The sequence below is a fragment of the Camellia sinensis genome, unplaced genomic scaffold (genome assembly GCF_055761805.1).
Source record: "Camellia sinensis isolate YWXY unplaced genomic scaffold, ASM5576180v1 Unanchor1, whole genome shotgun sequence".
Taxonomy (NCBI): domain Eukaryota; kingdom Viridiplantae; phylum Streptophyta; class Magnoliopsida; order Ericales; family Theaceae; genus Camellia; species Camellia sinensis.
This window is the reverse complement of record NW_028128987.1, coordinates 13,564,094-13,573,715: the sequence shown is the minus strand read 5'-3', so window position 1 is coordinate 13,573,715 and position 9,622 is coordinate 13,564,094. Positions and strand designations below refer to the sequence as shown.

Sequence of the window (9,622 nt, the reverse complement as noted above, 5' to 3'; positions counted from 1 at the left end):
TTTTGGCTTTTTTGGAGGTGATTTAGAAAGTTGGTAAAAAAATTGACTTTTTTGCTTTTTTATTTAATATTTATTTATGACATCAAATCAAAATAAAATGACCAATATACCCTTGCCAAACTTTAGAATTTTAGGTTATTTATTAACATGGAGGGTATTTAGGTAATTTCACAAGGCAGCTTTTTTGTGACTTCCCAAATGCAAGTCTTAGCGTTTTCGGTAGCTTGGCGTTTTGCTTCCGTGGACAAAAACGTGGCGTTTTTTATCTCTTCCCAAAATGGCACATAGTAAGCAAAAAATAATATTTCGATAAGATCTCGTTTGGAAACAAATTTTTTTAATAATTTTTTATTTTTTTAATTAAAATATAATGTTAAAAAATTAATATGTTTGAAATGATTCCTTAATTTTTTACAAAAAGAAGTAAAAACACAAAGAAAAAGAAATTAATATAAATTATTATTTCTTTTAATTTTTTTTAACTTTTTAACTGGGCCATGGATGATATGGATATGCCACATCAGACGCGGTCCCGACGCATCCATTGCCTTTAAATGCAGTGAACTGACTTGGAAACGCTTATCCCCAAACGCCCTTCTGCGTTCATTTTCCATACTAGTATAAAATATCTACACTACACACTCTCTAACTCTAATAAAAAAAATTAAAATCAAAAGATTTTTAAATTTGCTTTACTTTACCAAATGCCGACACTTTTCACCTTCTCACACATGAACCAATAATACAGCCCACCTCTCTTTTCTCTTCCTCTCTCTCCATCCCATCCCATCCCATCCCATCTCTCTCTCTCTCTCTCTCTCTCTCTCTTTTCTCTGTGTCTACTCTGGTGGCTCATCTCATCGTATTGCAGCAGAGGAAGAGTTGACACAGATTGAATCCAACGTCTGAAGGTAAACATCTGTTGAAATTACTTTTCTTTTCCGTTTTCATGTCAGATCTTTTTGAATCTTTGCTTGGGTTTCTCTTTTTCTATCTAGTTTTCATGATGTGGGTTTTCTTTGTATTGAACTGTACATACCCAGATTCATCGATCCATCATCAATCGGTCTTTACTACTTACCTTGAATTTTTCTTTGTTAGCTTAGTTTAGTGTTTCAATTAAAGCTTTTTCTGTTGAATTTTCCTGATTAGTTTATTGGGTGATTGAGAGTTTTCCGTTCTAAGATTAGCTCTTTTTTAATATTTGAATTGGGTTTTGCTTGGATTACATATCCAATCAGTGTCCTTTATCGTTTCATTTTTCCGGGAAAGTTCAATTCTTTTGTGTTTTCTAGGAATTTTAGTGGGTGAAAGGGTTGAAACCTATTTCTGTTTATTTGTTATGTTGTCAGATCTGACTTGAAGATGATGATGTGGGATGGGATTATTTGCTTCTGCTTTTTGCCCTTATGTCAAATACATATGCTGATTGTGATGTTCACATATTTGGTTCATACTATCAATTACTAACATGCTCTAGGGGGAAAAGAAAATGGAAATATCTCTTTTTGGCAATTAAATTGAAATTATTTTTTTGTTACGTAGCTTGTACATGGTTCTTGTTTGTGTGAATTTGTCTGCCTTGCTAGCGGTAAACAAATACATGAGCCTGTTAATAATAGTTCATGTGCCTGATTTAGAGGAAATCTACTCTCTGATTGTGCTTTTGTTATTCTTTATACGGGTGTTTGCAGGTGGGTAAACTATGTGATTTGATTGAACTAGAATTTGTGTTGAGTTTTCTAGTCAAATTGGTTTTGGAATTTTTCCAAGGTTGAGCCGATTTTAGGGCTTGTTGCACGGGATGATGATAATGTTTGATGAAATGGGATTTGGAGGAGATCTTGATTTCTTTTCTGCTCCGCTTGGGGATGGAGATTCGGCCGCCCCTCAAGCTGAACCAGAGGCTGTTGTGGACGATGATTACAGTGACGAAGAGATTGATGTGGATGAGCTTGAGAGAAGGATGTGGAGGGACAAAATGAGACTGAAACGTTTGAAAGAAATGAATAAGGGTAAGGAAGGAGTTGATGCTGCCAAGCAAAGGCAGTCCCAGGAGCAAGCAAGGAGGAAGAAGATGTCGAGGGCCCAAGATGGGATTTTGAAATACATGCTGAAGATGATGGAAGTTTGCAAAGCCCAGGGCTTTGTTTATGGGATCATTCCAGAGAAGGGAAAGCCGGTGAGTGGGGCATCAGACAATCTTCGTGAGTGGTGGAAGGACAAAGTGAGATTTGATCGTAATGGCCCTGCTGCAATAGCGAAATACCAAGCGGATAATTTGATCCCGGGGAAGAACGAGAGCTCAAGCGCAGTAGGGCCTACTCCACACACTTTGCAGGAGTTACAGGACACCACGCTTGGTTCACTTCTTTCAGCTCTCATGCAGCATTGCGATCCCCCACAAAGGCGGTTTCCGTTGGAAAAAGGTGTTCCTCCACCGTGGTGGCCCACTGGGAATGAGGAATGGTGGCCTCAATTGGGTTTGCAGAAGGATCAAGGTCCTCCACCTTACAAGAAGCCTCATGATTTGAAGAAGGCGTGGAAGGTTGGTGTTCTCACTGCAGTGATCAAGCATATTTCTCCCGATATTGCCAAGATTCGCAAGCTTGTAAGGCAGTCTAAGTGCTTGCAAGACAAGATGACAGCTAAAGAGAGTGCCACTTGGCTTGCAATTATCAATCAGGAGGAAGCTTTGGCCCGAGAACTTTACCCAGATCGTTGCCCCCCCTTATTGTCCAGTGGTGGTAGTGGGTCTTTTGCCATTAATGATTGCAGTGAGTATGATGTTGAAGGGCCTGAAGATGAACCTAACTTTGATGTTCAGGAGCAAAAACCCAACAATCTCAATTTGTTGAACATGGGTATGGAGAGAATCAAAGATAGGTTACCGGTTCAACAACTATCTCATCCGATCAAAGATGAAGTCATCACTAATTTGGATTTCACCCGAAAGAGGAAGCCAACCAATGACTTGAACACCATTATTGATCACAAGATCTATACATGTGAGTTCCTTCAATGTCCTCATAGTGAACTCTGCCGTGGTTTTCATGACAGGTCATCCAGAGACAATCATCAATTGACTTGCCCATTTAGAAGCAATTCTTCGGAGTTTGTGCATCCAAACTTCCATAGTAATGAATTCAAACCGGTTGTCTTCCCTCGATCTTTTGCTCAGCCCAAGCCAGCTGTTCCATCAGTTAATTCAATCCAACCTTCCTTCGATCTATCAGGACTTGGTGTTCCAGAAGATGGGCAGAAGATGATTAGTGAGCTTATGTCATTTTATGATGCTAATATTCAAGGAAACAAGCACTCAAATTCTGTGAGCATCCCAGTTACCAAAGGTCAGACTCTTTCGCAGGCTCTTCCTCAACCAAATGTTCATTGCCAACAGGAGAACAACTATATACTTGGTCAAGGGGCTGTGATGGAGGGTGGTGGTAATATATTTGAAGAAGCTAACATGCCCGTTAACTGTCAGATGTTTTCGCAACAGGAAGATCGGTTCGACCAGGGGAAGGTTTTGAATTCTCCATTCGAGGCCAACCCGAATGACAACTTCCATTTGATGTTTGGATCTCCTTTCAATCTCCAATCAGTTGATTACGCTGAGGGTTTTCCAGGAGTTGCAAGGGATACACTAGCAAAGCAGGATGTCTCGATTTGGTACTAGAAAGAAGATTGCTGATATGAATATCCACAGTAATAATCCTTTAGGGTTTATTGAACTCGGATATCGTTATAGATAGGGTCAAGTGAAATATTTTTTCCTTGGCCATATTTTATATGGTACTTGGCTTTTACAATGTAGCTGTAGGGTTTGCAAGGGCTGGTAATTTGCAGAAATTGGGTAATAAACAAGTGAAGTGGGACTTTGTCTAATGTTTGACCCTGCTTTTGCAATATTTAGACTATTTAGGTGTTATATAAATAAATTAGTTGTGTTTTGTGGTTGTTAGATATATAGGTTGAAAACTTTGAATTCTATTGTGCTGTTTCTGTTGTTTGGTTTTGTTGAATGGAAAAGCAGTTTGTCTCTTCACTCATCTGGTTCTGGTTGGTTATTACCTATCTAGGCAAGTTGACTTATTTTGATCAGCAGCTTGATTCATTTAATTTCTTCTATGGATTCTACTGTTTTTAAAGCATTAGATTTTGCTAGACTTCTGCATTGAGCATGAATAGTTTGGATTATTTTTGTGTGATGTTGAGTCCCAAAAGCCCTATAGCATATTCAAGGAATATGTATGGAACTAATTGCAGTGTATTTTCTTGCTGCTTTTTTATATATGGCATATTGATCACATGGTGGGTGTAGTACATAAATTTCTCTCCTCTTGACTTTAGATATGAAGGGGTTTGTTTTTAAAGAAAAGTCCAATGATTGGTGCTTGAATGATCACCTCTGCAGTGGCAGCTTGTACGGGGGATTTATTGTCTGGATCTCTCGTCTCTCAAAGTGGACCCTTTTTGCCAGTCGAGTAGGTTAGATAAATCTATCGTGTGGGGTAGAGAGAATACTTGGGATAAGGAGACATTGAATTTGCATACGGGATCTGAGCTCCTCTTAAAGGAGGGTAGTATTTATGTAATAGATACATGAGGGTGATATATATATTTTTTCTCTTACATATGTATATTTCTTATATACATGTAAGATTTATAAATTTATAATAATAAAACTCATATATGTGAGAAAAATTTACACTATTATAATATACTCATTACATATAATACTTTCTTCCTCGCACGTTTGACTTTTGAAAAGGTTTTTATTTTTTTGTTTTTAATAATTAAAAAACAATCCAATGATTGACATTTGAAGGTTAATCGTGAAAACGAGTTAGAGAAATTTACTGTCCAGATCTCTCTTTTCTCGAGATAAATCTATCTTATCACAAAAGTTGAAAAAATCTATCGTATAATAAAAAGAAATCTTTAAATGAGGAAAATATAAAATTTTACACAACGTCTATTCTTTTTGAAAAGAAATTATTTTTTGTAATAAATATATCATAATAATATATCTTTTGATTTACATACATATAACGTTTTTAAAATTTTAATAATATCACTCTTATATGTGAAAGAAAAGGATATACCATCATAATATACACACATTTATAGTACTTCCTCCATAGGAAGCCATCAAAGCTGCTTAACAGCTACTCATCCCAGATATAAAGTCAAATGGATTTTAAAACTTTCCATTACTAGTACAAGCAACAAAGTAATCAAAAGAATGGATGAGACATTTTACTTGTCATACACAGAAAGTTCACCTTTTCAATTAGATGATGAAAACCCCAAATGGATATAGATATATGTAGGATAAATTACACTTGGCACCCTTATATTTTACTTTAATTTTTACACATAAAATTGTGACAATTAATTCCTTATATTTTGGGTCAAATCTCATTTTAGTCTCTACACGAAATCATGATAGTCAACCCCTTTATACTTTTGGTCAAATCCAACTTTGTTTCCTACACAAATGTCAATGTTTCTATTCTGTTAGTTTATTATTTAAATCTTTAACATAATCTAATCATGCGACAAGAATGTGACTAAGAAATGAGGGTAAGAGAGAAAAATCATTTCAATCTCTTACCAATACACACTTTGTCCTAAAATTTAAATTAAATTATGATTATATTAGGTTAAAATAAAATGCAGGTCGTGAATGATTAAGAAGACGAACTAAGATTTTGTATAAATTGAAATCATGAAATTCTTTGTTGCCTCATTTTTTTTTTATATTGGTATTTCTCTGCTACCTTTCTTGATTTCAAAAGTTCTATTTTCTTACATTTTCGTCCTTATTTTTAGCATACAAACATATATATTATATTATATAACTCTCACATGCTTATCAACTAGGACAAAGTGTGTATTGTTGGAGATATGGATGATTTTTCTCTTTTACCCTCAATTCATAGTTACATACTTGTCACATGACTGGATTCTGTTAAAGATTTAAACAACGGAGGAATAGAATGGGAACATTGACACTTGTATAAGGATCAAAGTGGAATTTAAACAAAAGTATAAGAGATTGATTGTCACAATTTCATATATAGAGATCAAAGTAGGATTTGACCAAAAGTATAGGAGGTCGACTGTTATGATTTCATATGTGGAGACCAAAATAAAATTTGATTCAAAGTGTAGGGATACAAAGTATAATTTACCATATATGTATATATGGCAAAGTTTTAGGCATGTGATTTCCCATTCAAAACTCAAAACTTGGATCAAAAGTTTTCATTATTTGTCTTCCGTCATCCTCCTCTTCTCACCCTTCTTTTCTCATATCCTAAAAATTTGGATCAAATTCACATGTTACACTAAAGAATTATAGTAACCCAAATTTCTTTCTTGATATTTTGTGATTTGAGAGAATTGGGTTAATTTTCTCATTGGTGGCTGAATTTTCCTTCCACACAAATTATTATGAATTTTGTTTTTTGAATCCATTGATGGTATAGCTGGATTTCTTTGACCTTAGAGATAACCTGAAAAGGAAGATGATATATATGTGGGTATGATTGGAAAGCTTTCACATGCAGATAATAAATTACTTTATATTTGTAGGTCAAACAAATATGTCTATTTAATATAGCATTCAACTTCACAGGTTGGCAAGGTGGTTGTGGAATTTTAACTCTTACCTTTTTTATTATTATTATTATTATTTTTCTTTTGTTTCATGTTACCTATCTGACCTTTAATTCATGTCAAGATCCAACTACTGTTGATTGTTTTTTATTTTATTTTTGTTTTGCTGTTATGGAACCTCTAAGGTAGGACCACAATACACAACTGCTTATTCTAAGGGTAAATTAAACTTTCACCCCCAAGATATAACCTTTTTCTCATTTTGGTTCTTACAAAACGATTTTCTTATTTTAGTCCTTAAACTATCAAATTCTTCCTATTTCGTTCCAAATTTTAACAACCGTAATACTTTTATAAAATTAGAATAAATTACATGTACTCCTTAAAATATGTGCCTTTTCCTACTTTGGTTCTTTAAAAAAAATGATCCTTCTTTGGTCCTTAACCCCCCAAAAATGGTTTTTCAAAATAAATAAATAGATTCTCCCAATCACAACTTACCACATCATTCACTAAAATGTTGTCATGCAACAACACTTAAGCCTTCACCCTTTCATTTTCCCATCCTCTCTTATTTTCTTTTCTTTTATTTATCTTCTTACCCCACTTCCACAATCAACCACCTCCCCTCCCTCACCACATCCTCCGCAACTAACCACTAACCACCACCTCATCTCCTTCACTAGCCTCTACCATTCGATTGTGGCCTCTTTGCTCTTTGAATAACGCACACTCACTATAATTTCTTATTTTCTATCGTATGATAAAAAGTTGCTTTTTGAAATTGAGAGGATTTGGAGATGAGATCATTTTGAGATTAGGTTGGCTACGGATTTATGAATTAAACCGAAGTGAGAAACTTAATTTTTAAAATTTCTAAATTGCCCATTAATTGTGATGAAAGTCGATAATTAGATCAAAGTGGAAAATGACAATTAGGGACCAAAGTGGATGATCTTTTCTTTAAGGACTAAAGTGAGAAATGACTCATACGTTATGGGTGAGAGTGTAATTTACCCTTATTATAAGCCTTAGCGAAGAGAAATTCTATTTATACCACAATTTTACCTCTTTATACCTATTTTCTCATTACACCTTTAAGAAATAATTAAAATTCTCATTACACCTTTTATAATACCAAAACTAACTCTAAATTAAACTTTTTACAAAATCCCTATAGATTTTTCTCATTATATCTTCTTTTTTTTTATGAAATAATCCAGTGTAATATTACCAAACAAATTATATTTGTCTAGTCATTTGTTGCCGCACGTTTACATATTCATTTTTCTTAAAACATCACTTTTTTTTCCCTAAATTTATGATGGACCTGTTCAGTTATACATTGCCAACCAATTTGGATTATTCCGATGTCATATTGCCGAACAAAATAGATTTGTCCAGTCATCTATTGCCGTACGTTTACAAATTCACTTTCCTTAAAACATTAAGCATCCATAAAAACATAAAGTGTACAAGCATTCATAAAATTTGTGTCATCTGTTGCCGTACGTTTACAAATTCACTTTCCTTAAAATATTAAGTATCCATAAAAACATAAAGTGTACAAATATTCATAAAATTTGTCAATACAAATAACTTCAAATTTTTCAATATAAACATCTATAAAAACACACTGAGATGTTATCACAATCCATCTAGGTTGATATTTCGGTAGTTACTACATCAGGACTGACAAACATATGAAATTGATCAATATAGGTAGTATATGTTTTCTTCCATCCATTAGTATACGGGTGATGAAAATGAGTCCAACTATTTGCTTTTAGAGGCACTAGATGACCAGGAAGTAGATAAATTTAATAAACCTCGTCTGTAATAAATTCATGATTATAATCCATTAACAATGCACCAAGCCTTCACATAATAATTATAAAAAAAAAAAGTCTGAAAAATGAAACTGGAAATGTTTAGCAGTGAGTTACCAAGCATATACTTTTTGTTTGACAATAAATTATTGAACAAGTATTTTTTGTTCGCTAGTGGGTTACCATATTAAAGGAAAACTGAATCTGTTTCATTTCATAAAACTTTGATTACAGTGCATATACATATTTATAGAGAATAACTGTGTAAATACTATTTAACTACAGTTTACATGTAACGGAAATATAACCAATCTACCTAACTATGATTAATTCATAACTGCCTAACTAATTCTGTTTTGAGCTGAGTCGTGACTCTCCTCTACTTTGGCTCTGCTTTGGTTTTCTGCTGTTTGGCTGAGCTCCTTAACGTGCCCCTGCAAGCTGATGGGAGAGGGATAGCCCAGAAGCTTGGTCTAAAGATAAAGAAAACAAGGGGAGGCAAGAGGTTTAGTAAACAAATCAGCAAGCTGATCCATGGAGGAGATGTGATTGATGTGCAACTTCTTAGCTGCAACCCGTTCACGAACATAATGATAATCCACTTCAATATGCTTGGATCTTGCATGAAAGACATGATTGTTGGACAAGGAGATAGCAGACATGTTGTCACACCGAAGGGTAGGAGCTGACACACAGATAAACAAACCAAAGAGCAGCATACCAATCTAGCTAAGTTCAGCAGCTGTTTGAGCAAGGGCTCTGTATTCAGCTTCAGTAGAAGACCTGGAGACAATGGGCTGTTTCTTTGCTGACCAAGAGATGAGGTTTGGACCTAAAAATACACAATAACTAGTGGTAGATCTGCGATCAAGAGAACAACCAGCCCAATCCGAGAGTTAGAAAAGGCATTTAAAGTGAGAGGGCCAGGACTAAATTGAAGACCAATATAAAGAGTGCCCTTAAGATACCTCAGTAGTCTCTTAACCAAAGCAAAATGATTGGTGAGAGGGGTTTAAAGAAACTGACAAGCATGGTTGACAGTAAAAGCTAAGTCAGGACGGGTTATAGTCAGATATTACAAGGCATTAACAAGACTTCGATAGATGGAAGGCTGAGAGAAAGGCAAGTCTTCTTGATCAGTAGAAGATTTAATGGTCATAGATGAA

General features: G+C 34.8%; 1 pseudogene across 1 annotated transcript; it reads left to right on the top strand.

Moving 5' to 3' along the window:
- The first annotated feature begins 577 nt into the window (after positions 1–577).
- LOC114265672 (ETHYLENE INSENSITIVE 3-like 1 protein pseudogene) lies at positions 578–4,048 on the top strand (annotated as a pseudogene). The gene is made up of 2 exons (XR_014357577.1): positions 578–911; positions 1,695–4,048. The product of XR_014357577.1 is annotated as an ETHYLENE INSENSITIVE 3-like 1 protein pseudogene (transcript).
- Positions 4,049–9,622: the final 5,574 nt, after the last annotated feature.